The sequence below is a fragment of the Mastomys coucha genome, chromosome X (assembly GCF_008632895.1).
Source record: "Mastomys coucha isolate ucsf_1 chromosome X, UCSF_Mcou_1, whole genome shotgun sequence".
Lineage (NCBI taxonomy): Eukaryota > Metazoa > Chordata > Mammalia > Rodentia > Muridae > Mastomys > Mastomys coucha.
Window position 1 is genome coordinate 13,461,255 of NC_045030.1, and position 12,744 is coordinate 13,473,998.

Consider the following 12,744-nt stretch of genomic DNA (forward strand, 5'->3'; position numbering starts at 1 on the left):
CTTCCTGAGATGGCAGGGCTTATAGATGGCAGGGTTTATTTTAGAGTTTATTTTCAGTCAGCGACTCCCTGCCCTCCGTGAGGGGGAAAAAGGGCTGGTCAACAGACATGTCAGGACCACTGACTAGTACCCTGGGAGACGTCCCAGTGGAAATTGGGGAACCTCGGGGACGCCCAGGAACCCCACGGGAAGCCAGGGGAGAAACATTAATGCTCGAGGGGAGTGTGGGTCTGTTCTCCTGGACATCAAACCTGTTCGATTGGCTCCACTTGGGCCGCTCTTGTTGTGTTACTCTTTGTCTGATTTTCTGTGTTGTGTTTGATTTTTGTCGCCTTTGTGACTGTGATGGGACAGATGGATTCCAAGATGGGCTGGTCACTAGACCACCTTTCCTTCAGTCTCTTCTCCATTTTTGTCCCTGCCATTCTTTTAGACAGGCACAATTTTAGGTCAGAAATATTGACTGTGAGTTGACATTTTTTGGGCAGTTAATAATCTATTGTGTAGCCATACCACATTTTGTTTATTCTTCTGTTGAAGGATATCTAGATTACTCAGGATTTGTGACTATTATGAATAGAAAAGCAATGAATATAGCTGTGTCTCTGTGACAAGGTTGAAGCAGCCTTTGGGGTACACAGGTAAGAGTTACAAAGCTGGATCTATAATTCCTATCCTTCTGAGGAATTGGCACATTAATTTCCATAGTGGCTGTACAAGTTTAAACTCCCACAAGCAAGGTATGAGTGTTCCTCTTATTCTACATCCTCGACAGTATGAGCGGTCACTTGTTTTATTGATCTTAGCCATTCAACTCAAAGTCGTTTTGATTTGTGTATCCCTAGTGGCTACAATGTTCAATGAACATTTCTTTTTCTTCTTTTCTTTTTTGGTGGGGATTTCTCTGTTTACATCTGCACCCCATTTTTAGTTGGCTTGTTTTCATGATATCTAGTATTTTTAGTTCTTTATGTATTTTGAATATTAGCCCTCTATCAAATCTGTAGTGGGTAAAAACTTTTTCCCATTTTGTAAGCTGCTGCTTTGTCTGAATGATGGTGTCCTTTGTTGTGCAGAAGCTTTTCAGTTTCATGGGGTTCCATGTATTAATTTTTGTTCTTACTGCCTGTGTAAAATGAATTATTTTCTTATAAATGTAAGTAGCAGATTAAAACAGTGGGTATATTAATTTTTTATGACACTCCTCAATAACCACACACAAAAAAACAAGATTTATTTCAAGCTGCACCTCAATACTACACAGTTAAGTGATCTATAATAACCTCTATGCTAATTTGGCTACCTCCCAACCCCATTCCATAATATTTGCATATTATTATTGATCTGGTTAGGGTTAGTCCAAGATATATTATTTGTGGCTATAGTGAAGGTTGTTGTTTCCCTGATTTCTTTCCCAGTCCTATTTGTGTATAGGGAGGCTACTCATTTTTGTAAGTAAATTTTGTATTCAGCTATTTTGTTGAAAGTGTTTATCAATTTTAGGCATTCCTCAGTGGAATTTTTGAGGTGATTCATGTATACTATCATATCATCTGCAATTAATGATACTTTGACTTAGTCCTTTCCAGTGTGTATCCCTTTGATCTCCTTCAGTTGTCTTATTGCTCTACCTAAAACTTTCAAACACTGTATTAAGTATGGAAAGAGTTAACAGCCTTGCCTTGTTTCTGATTTTAATGGAAATGCTTTGAGTTTCTCCCCCATTTAAGTTGATGTTGGCTATTGGCTTACTCTAAACTGTCTTTATTTTATTGAGTTATGTCCCTGGTATCCCCAACTTTCCAGTACTTTTATCCAGAATTGATATTGGACTTTGTCAAAGGCTTTTTCAGCATCCAATGAGATGATCCTGTGTTTTTCCCCCCAGTTTGTTTATATGATAGATTATACTTATTGATTTACATATGTTAAACCATCCTTAAATCTCTGGAGTGAATCCTACTTGATTGAGGTAGATTTTTTCCTTAGTTAAGGTTTTATTGTTGTGAAAAGACACCAAAACCATTTCATAGTTGCATAGGTTTAGTACATCATCATTGTGGTGAAATGCTAGCAGACACGGTGCTGATGAAGGAACTAAGAGTTCTACATCTTGATCCACAGGCAGCAGAAGGAGATTGTGAGCCACTGAATGATGTTTTTGATGTGTTCTTGGACTTGGATTGCAAATATTTTATTGAAAAATTTTGCATCTATGTTCATAAGGGAAGTTGATCTGTAATTTCCTTCTTTAAGGTCTTTATGCGTTTTTTGTTTGTTTGTTTGTTTGTTTTGGTATCAGGGTTAACTGTGGCATCATAAAACAAATTGGGCAATGTTCCTTCTGTTTCTACTTTGTGGGACAATTTGAAATCAATTTTAGAAAAAGTTCCATGAGGTGCTAAGAAGGTATATTCTATTGTGTTTGAGTAAAATGTTATATAAATATCAGTTAGGTCCACCTAATTCATATGTTAAGTTAGTTCCAGCATTTCTCTGTTTAGTTTTTGTCTGGATGACCTGTCTATTCAGGAGAATGAGATTTTGAAGTCTCCTAGTGTCAGTGTGTGAGAATTAATATGTGATTTAAGCTGTAGTAGCATTTTGGGTTGTCCTTGTGTTTGATGAACAGATGTTTAGAATTTTAATGTTCTTGCCCTTCCCTACTACCCTTCCATATTTCTTCTGATTAGTTTTTGTTTGAAGTCTATTTTGTCAGATATTAAAATAACTACATTAGCTTGCTTCTGAGGTCCTTTGCTTAGAATATCTTTTTCTAGATTTTTACCCTGAGGTAGTAACACTCCATACTGATGTTATGGAGTGTTTCTTGAATGCAGCAAAAGAACTGACCCTGTTTCTGTATCCATTCTGCTAGTCTGTGTCTTTTTATTGGAGAATGGAGATCATTGATGTTGAGATATCAATGCTCAGTGTATTTTAATTCCTGTTATTTTATTGTTGTGAGGAGTGTGTATGTGTGTGTGTCCTCTTGATTTGCTAGTCTAGGATAAATTAATTCTTGTGTTTTCTTGGGTGTGATTAACTTTTTCAGGTTGGAGTTTTCCTTCTAAGACCTTCTATAGGGCTCTATTTTAGATAGATATTGCTTAAATTTTATTTTATAATGGAATGCCTTATTTTCCTCATTTATTCTGATAGAAAGTTTTGCTGGTTGTAGTAGTCTGGGCTGTCATATGTGATCTCTTAGAGTCTGTAGCACATCTGTCTAGGCCATTTTGGCTTTAGGGTCTCCATTGAGAAGTCAAGTGTAATTCTGATATGTCTGCCTTCATGTTTCTTGTTCTTTTTCCCTTGTGGCTTTTAATACTCTTTCTTTGCTCTGTATATTTAGTGTTATGATTATTACTTGCTCAGGGGACTTTTTTTCTGGTCTAGTCTATTTGATATTCTGTATGTTTCTTGCATCTTAATAGGTATCTCCTTCTTTAGGTTAGGGAAGTTTTCTTCTATGATTTTATGGATATACTTTCTGGGACTTTGACTTGGATTTCTTTTTCTTCCTGTATTCCTATTTTTCTCAGATTTTGTCTTTTCATGGTATCCCAGATTTCCTGGATATTTTGTGCCAAGGTTTTTTAAGGTTTAACATTTTCTTTGAATGTGGTTGTTTTGTTCCTTGTTTTCTGTTGCTCTTTCTGTTTCTTAAGAGAATGTGGTGGTTGTGTGTTGCCTGGTACAACATTCTTCCGGGATCCTGTGGTGATTTAAAAAATAATGGCCCCCATAGACTCATATATTTGAATGCTTAGTCACCAGAGAGTAGAACTTTGAGAAACAATTAGAAAGATTAGGGTGAGTCACTTGGGGTGGGTTTTGAAGTTTGAAAAGCCTATGCCAGGTTCAGTTTTGCTCTCTCTTTGCCTACAGATCAGAATGTAGCAGTCAGCTACTGCTCCAGGTCTATTGCAGCCACCAGTGGCTACACATGAACTGGGTCTCTGGAAGAGAGGAAAAGGACCTAGGAAATAATGGAATCGGATGGTGAGGGAAATAATGAGACCAAGTCATGGTTTCTGATCAAGGTCCAATGTGTATTATTAATCTGTGAATCAAGCAGGTAGGAAAACCCCTTAACCCTGTCGGCCAGGATCCAGTGGCCAAATTGGCATCTCAACGCTCCGTTGGAGGCAAGCAAAGCAATTCAGCAGGGTGTAGCTCCTAGCAGGAACTTCGAGGGGAGGCAGAGAAGTGGCAAAACAAAAGGGCTTTGTTTATGTCAGGAAGCCTCACCCTAAGTGGGGTGGCTGCTTTGTGGCAGGCCTGATTCAGATTCAGCTGGCTTTTGGCTGAGGGAGGTTACGATTCCTCCTTATTTATTCATTAAAAATTAGCTGGACTGGAACATAAGATATATTTACTCAGCATAGTCCTGCCTGGAAATTATGGTGGCTGGCAGCCTCACCTGTCTTAAGTCTAGATCTACTGGTCTCTCTCTTATCCATCTTGGATATCACATGCAGCTAGTTTGTGTTTATTTGCACAAACCAGGCTTTTTAGTGTTTCTTATTAATAAACATGGCCTCTTGGCACATGACTCTGTCTTAGGTTGGTGAGAGCCATAGATTTAGTGGCCTGTCTTTGGCTGCAGGCCCTCATAGCACACCATATGGACCAAAGCCACACTAAGCATTTAACACTTTTTCTTCATCATGATGAATAACTGCCATGCAGAGCATCCCTGAAGTCCAGTGTGGAGTAGAGCCTGCATGTCTGTAACAAACCTGCTTGAGATAAAAAAAATCAGAAGTTTAAAAGCAACAAGCTTAACATTATCTTTGAGGATGTCCCAGGCACTCATTTCAGTTGAAAATTAGCAATGCTCAGACTCAAGGTCTGGCCTCCAGTTGTGGGGGGAACTAGCTCTGAGAATCACAAATGAACTGTTAACTCTCAGGAAAATATTGGAGGCTATTTCAGCCAAGTGAACTTTGCTGGCTAATAAAAATTTCTAGCTAAAATAATGATTTTAGTTGAAAACATGTTTATTAAAAAGACTCTGCACCTGCATCCACCTGACAAACTAATCTTTCAAGCAGCCATCGTGCTCCATCTTCCTTTGTGGGAAGACACAAATGGTGCCTCTTCACCAAATTAAAATGAGGTCTGGACCATTTCACGTGTTAGTAAGTGGATCTCGCCATTTCAGCATAGCATAAGAACTGGAAATGCATGAATGCCAGTGGCAATCCATGGCAGACTGACCCCCAGCGTCAGTCCGCAAAAAATTTAAGACAAACAAGACAAAAACGAGATGTGCTTTGGAGGTAGCTTTGAAGGGTATGATTCTTCCTCCTTTAATTATTAAAAATTAAATTTTGAAAGTGCAAAGTGCATGTTGAGTAATTTGTCGTCTCTGAGAATTATAAATTATCTCAATAATATTGGTAACATTAAATTTTTGATAAAACATTTTAAATGCTTGATTGTAATAGTCAGTTCCATAATCTGTTTTAGTCTGATGAAGAACATTAAGTATAGAAATATAATGCACGCAATTACCATTTACAGTTTTTGTTGCCTTTCATGTTAAGGTAATTGCAACTTGAAAGTCTGAAAAGGTGTTAATAGTCACATATGTATATTTTACTTTTAGTTTTTAAATCAGAATTATTCTTTTAAAATGCCAAATTATCATAAGCAATTGTAAGCTCTGATATATACATGTACACATATATCAATATACAAATTAAGGCTTAATTTTAGCACCTGATAAATAGTGATGACAGCACATAGTTCAATTATTTGTGTTGAAGTAGGGGAGAAAATCATGAGACTAAACATGTGACATACATATAATTTTCTCCCATAAAAGGGCTATAGATATATATATTATTATGGGATGCATACATAAATTTATAGGAAATATAAAAGCATGCATTTAAGCAAATCTTAACAATTTATCTTTCACATAATAATTTTCATTTTTGCTTAAAATTTTTACTATGTAATAGGCCAAATATCAATATTGTGCAATAACCAATTTAATTGTTGTTTGAAGCAAGAAATAGATGTCTCATCAGGTTTTTAAGACATTCTTTCCAAGATACTTTCATGATTTTTTTTAAAGATTTATGTATTATTATACATAAGTACACTGTAGCTGACTTCAGACACACCAGAAGAGGGCATCAGACCTCTTTACGGGTGGTTGTGAGCCACCATGTGGTTGCTGGGATTTGAACTCAGGACTTTCAGAAGAGCAGTCAGTGCTCTTACCCGCTGAGCCATCTCACCAGCCCCCACTTTTATGATTTTTATTATATAATTCTTTATTAATATCACAACAACTTCATAATAGGATGTTAAAACTTTACTTTAAGTATGAGAAGAGATGAATCTAAATTAATGCTCTCTTTTGCCCAAGAGTTGTTGTGGGTATGTTGAAAAACCCAAACATTTGATTGCAATTGATTACAATTGATAGCAATTGTTTATAGAGGCTTTCTTTACTTTCTGCAAAAGGTTCTTTTTCTCTCAAGGCCTAGATCCTGTGGTGAGCTTAAGGTAAGGCTTTAGTCAAAAGTAATTTGAAATAAGCAACTCACCTTTTCTTTCTTGATATAACTGAGGCCAAAATATTGGAAAAGATATTGCCTCTGAAACTTTTTCTAGAGCAACTAATACTCATTTTTAAATCTCGTGGTATAAGAGCAAAGGTAGTAATATTTTAACATACACTGAAAAATTCAAAGTCCTAGCCTCTTCTTGTACTGAAGCAGAGGCAAGAAAATTATACATAATCTAATGTTATTAGCCATTTTTAAAGGCAAAATTTTCTAATGATTACAAACTCACTAGAAGCAAAATCTTTAAAATTACCAGGATGTAGAGGGATAAAACAACCTTTTAAATGCACAATAACTTTATATGAAATAGCCAGACCATATTGTAATGTTTCTATAAATTTCACAGCTTCATTGACCTTTTATAAATTTTAAGTTTAAAGTTACTTTGAACAACATCCGGACAGATCTGTGATGTTGTTGTTTTTAATTAATAAATTTTCGCTGAGATCTCTCTTTGAATCTTGGGTAAAATTTTGCTTTTATTACTGTATCCAATAAAGTCTATGTAAAAGGGGCATTGGGCCTATACTGGCCACAGTTGTCTTTAGCTATTATTTCCCTTGCAATTATCTTAATTACTAAATATAGGTGAATTAAGAATCTTGAGCTTTCAATCAAACTGCAAACTGCAGCCAATGGAACACTATCAATTTTAACCATATCTTCTAAATTTCTTTTGTAATATTAAGCCATAACCATAACTTTTGGAAAGCAAAATCCAATTTTAAACATTCTGTTTTCTTTAAAATCAGTATCAAAAACATTACATCTACCACCTGGTAAATGGCCTATAACTTAAACCTCAGCAGCTAGATGGCACCAAGCGGCTGCCAAACTCCAGCAGGAGTCTGTCTGCCAAGTTCGGGCAAACTCCTCAAAACCCAGTGGGAAATTTCTAGCACTTTTATTTATTCATAAACAGCAAAAAGCAAATAAATGGTAATACTACCTGCTCCAGATCCCCTGGAGCTGAGCTGCGGGATCTGCCCGACTGGCGGAAGAAGAGCAATCCTGCCATGCCAGACCAAAGTCTCCAAGCAAACTCAGATCACTTACACGCATACACTCACTCTCTCTGGCCTGGTTTCCTTGGCTGGCTCGCCACGTGTCCTGAGTTAAGTTTGAACTTAAGCTGCTGACCCTTCTCAAAAGCAGCTTTTCAGCAGGGCAACTTAAACCAGCCTTTGCTGTGTATACTGAGAATGAATCAAGAGCTGGATAGCCAGCAGATATGTTTTTAAACATTTTTTATTTTTAACATGAAACATAGAATGACAGTCATTCAGACACGAGACAAAAATAGACACAAATTGACACGTGGACACATCAGTGCACCTACTATAACACAGAATCAAGACCAGGGATATCTCCTGTATGAGCCATAGAGAAAGCAAGAAGTCTCTCGGTTTCTCTGTTTCTCTTGGATAACTCTGAAATCCATTTTATTTCAGTTTTGATCTTTCTTTCTCATTTCATTTTTTTGTATCCCTCATATATATATACATATATATATATACATATATGTATATATATGTGTGTGTGTGTTTGTATATATATATATATATATATATATATTTGTTTTTGTATTTTATTATTTTTATCTTATTTATTTTATTTATGTCCTATTCCTCAATTGCTGGGTGCAACAACTAAAATACCAATCTTGTAAGCCTTATTAAATCTAAATGCACCAGAGGCTAAGTATAACAGATCCACTGCCATTGAAACCAGGAAACACTAGTAGCTACATCTTGTCCTCACGCTATCCCTATCCAAAAGGACCCTCTCTCTTTCCTGCATCTTCTCTTCCCATATTCAGCCAAGAAGTCCCTCCTACTCACCCAGTGATTGGCTCCTTTATTCATTAGGGGATGGTTTACAAGGAGTCACTTGAGTATGTGATTCACTCCTCATTCCAGACAACCTCTCCTGGAAAAACAGAATTAACATCAAAATACAAACAGCACCAAGGCCATCCACAACATTTCCCCTTTCAACTATTACCATTTTGTAATTCATAAAGTACAAGCTAGACCTAACACCCAGCCTATCAATTTTTGTCAATTAAATAGTACACTCTGCCATCTATTCTAACTTAAAAGACTTATAATTCTATACTTGACTTATGTCCTGGCTTGAGATTGTATGCCAACTGAAAAACATCCTGTCAAATCTGTTCTCTCAATGTTAAATAGCCTGGGTTGTCTATAAGACTAAAAGCAGTCTTATACCCCCATCAGAAATCCAAAAATGACCAATATTATCTGAAGATATAGGAAACCTAACACAGCTTCCAGAACTGAGACAAGTTGTAGAGACAGCTGTCTATACATATAGCCCCAGTAAGTCAGGAATTTGGAATATCAGTCTGCAGCCTTCTGGCTCAAGTTCATTTGCCAAACCTTTGAAAAAATAGGAATTATTAAGGACTAGCCTATTCTGTCTTGACAGAACTAAGCTGTCCTAACCTGTAACCTTTCAAGAACAGTACAGGTCTACAGGAGAGATAGGCAATTACTGCCCAGTGGTGATCTAGCCACAATGTACAACTTCAGCTAAAGGTATAGATGCTCAGCTGCTTCTTTGAATCCATAAATGGGAATCTGTTAGGAGTAGATTTGTCTCAACAACAAGTGAACAAATAACATTAAATGTCACATTCTATGGATTTCTGATATTTTTGAAAGCCAACTATCTATGTAAAGTAATCTGGACTGTTGTCTGTTAACTACTTTTGGCTGTTTCTAATTAAAATATCTGAAAACACCTTAGCAATAATCTCAGAGCCATGAATTTTCTATTTGGCCCTTAACTCACAGGCTTAAACATCTCAGACTGGTTTATAATGGCATTTATAAAAGGACTGGGTCCAAGCCTTGTACTTATAAAATATATGTATCAATAGAAGAAATTTATACCAGTGAAACCTTGAATCTGTATCAAAATAAATTCAATACCAAAATAAGAAATCATAACTTCAACTTAGTAACAATTGTAAAGATTTCTACCAAATGAGATTATGATATAATCAATTCTAGCTATTTCCTCCCTGTTCCAATTATGAACATTTCTAAATTCCCCAGAAAGGCAACCTTAGACTAATCACCTCCAACCCCAAAGCCTAGAGAACTGGGACAACAACTCTTCATCACTTGTTCAAGCTGAATATGGCCATTGAGATACCTTTGAAGCAGGGGAAAGGTAGAGAAAGTGGGAGAGTTGGTTGGCCTTAAGAATTCCAACAATTGTATTAGTCTTCTGATGTTTGTGTCTTGACTGGATCCAGCTGAAAGTCCAAGACATCAGGAACTCAAAGTAGGTCAGTTCAGCATGTTTGATTATGAGACTTACCAAGTATATTCTCTATATTCTGTAATATACAAATTTCAAAACAAATTTTCAATATCATTGAAATGAGTTTTTTTTGTTTGATTCTCTGGAGATCTAGTTCTCTGGGGATCTTCGTCTACCAAATCTGATCTATATTACTCTGGAAGGTATATAGACACTAATCACCTGTTCTAAAAACACAAAGACAAAACTTATCTCCAAAATCAGCATATCCTTGAGCCAGTAAGCAGAAAAACCTTTATTTTGACCTCTCTACCAGGGGAATAATAAAACCACAAAACTCAACATCACACCCATTTGAAAATCAAAACAATCCAAAAAAATTAACTAAACTAAAATACTGTATGTGCCTATTCTTAGGCCTTTTCTATTTTGCCATGCAGGATAAAAAACCAAAATTCCCATGGAGCTCATGTTATACAGAATTTGAGTTTCCTGTAAGGTGTATTAAAGCAATATATCTTTTTACCATCTTAAAACAATTGATTCACACTTCTATCTATACCTGCTTATAAACGGGCAGCTAGTCAAAGCAGGATTTAAACCCAGTGTTGCTGTCCAGCAGCAATGTTAAAAGAGGTAGGGTACCTGGAAAATGGAGTTAGAAAGGAGAGCAGCAGCAAGAGAGAGTTAGGGAAAAGACAGAGTGGCCACAGTTATACCTGTCCACGTGGTTGGTTTACAAAATTAGACGGGAGTCGTGAATGCTCAGCCATCTTCCATTTTTAATGTCCCTCCTTTGTTCCCCCAACAGGTAGAATACCTGAGGCAAAACCACTCCCCACAAGTACGTCAGCATGTCAGTCCAATCAGCGACTTCCTTTTTTCTCTGCAGAGGTGGAGCTTCCGAATGTAACTGGGACCAGATTGGAGGCGTGGCAAATAGCAAGAGATGGACAGAGAGGTGTGGCTATGAGAGGCAGGCCTCAAACCAGGAGGGTAACAACCCAGAATTTCTGTGGAGCCCACATTGGAATTTGAGTATCCTGGTAGACATATTAGAGTAATATATCTTAATACCATCTTCAAAGCAATTAATTCAAACTTTCACTAACATCTGTCTATAGGAAGCAGGTAGTTTTTACTTGTCAAGCTCTCTGCCTGGAACAGCCATCTTGTTATACCATCTATCTGTTTAGCTCTCTGCCTGGAGCCACAGACTTTAATTTTATTAATACCTGTTATAATATCTATCTGTTGAGCTCTCTACCTGGAGCTACAGACATTTATTAATTAATACCTGTTATAGCAGGTAATTATCACTGTCCTCTCTGCTTAGATTCAGTGACTAATTTTCCTTGCTGCCTGTTTCACATTCCCTGCTGCCACATGGAAAGCCATCACTCACTAGACCTACCCATCCAAACTTCAGAGAAAAAGTTCCCTTCCCCACTGGTCAGTATAAACGTCCTCTGGTACCAGGGGAGCATTGTTGAGCTCAGAGCCACCCCTGTGCTGCCCTTGAGGGTGGAGACATTCAGTCTTTATGACTGGTCTTTTCCCTAACCCTCGTTCTAGGACCTCCAATGCTTTGGTGACCCTCTCATCTTGGAATAAGTTTTTGTGACTCTTCCTCCTCTGGCTCTTGCAGCCATAGAAAAAAATTCCTAAGCTTAGGTGGACCACTTTTTCCTGTGTAAGGCTGGGACTCATATTTAGCCACTAGTGTCTGCATGAAGACCCAGTACATCTAGACCTGGCTGGTTTGTTTGTTTATTAGTTATTTAATTTTGTTCTGTGGACACCAGTAGGAACATTTTTAATAACTTCCACACCCAAAGGATTGGTCTTTGCCACCGTCTCCCTACTTAGTAGGGTGTTTCTAGGCCTAATTCACAATACCCAGCAAGCAATATCTCTACATAGCCACTTCACTGACCCTTTTAAAACAACTTTCTCACTAACAATCCATAGGCTTTTCCCTCCCTCCTCATTCTCTCTCTCTGCTTGTTCTGTTCTTGGTCTACTCCTGTTATTTTCCATTGCAGCAGAAAAAGCAGCTATCACGACCACCATCCCACCACATGCTTCCACGATCTGCCTGGGACTTTCTTGTACCAAGACGCTGCTTTCCTGAGGCCATCTGCCCCTGCCCCCACTCTCCCACTCTTCCACTCTCTTGCACCCCGCCCAGGACTGCTGCAACACACTTTTGCCCCACTCTTCCCTTGTTTTCTTTCCCGTGTCTCCTATGTCAGCTCTCCACATGCTCTCTCAGTCCCTGCTGGCTCAACTCATACATTTCATGCGTTTCATTGCAGAGCTCTCACTTGCAACACCTGAGCAGAGTTGTTAAGAGACTAGGAGAAAGCTGTAGCAACACCAGCTCACTTGCTTGTGTCACCTTCCCACAGCTGGGTCCTCAGGGCATGGTCAGCCACTCTGCCCAAGCTACTTTGTGGCACAGGCTGGGAAATAGGCCCACACACCTGCTCACTCAAACCATGGCACAGGCCTGAACCCTCCCAGACATAGTCACTTTTTGTCCCAGTGCTACAATCTCATTCCACCACTGTCTGCCCTCTAATTTCTTTTCATTCTTGTTCACATCAACTCTAAGCCAACTGTACACTAGACAAAACTCTGTCATTTGTCTCTTTCTGCATTTACCTCTTCATGTGGTTTTCTCTACTGATACAACCTGTCAAAGTCACTTAATTAAGATAAGGTTTTCATTCTATCCTGCCTTGGTAAATAATGATTTTAAAACAGTAAAAGGTTAAAGATCACTGCCCTTTGGAATACAGGAAGAACAACCCACAAACCACAAGGAACTCAAGAAGAAGAAAGACCAAAAGGTGGA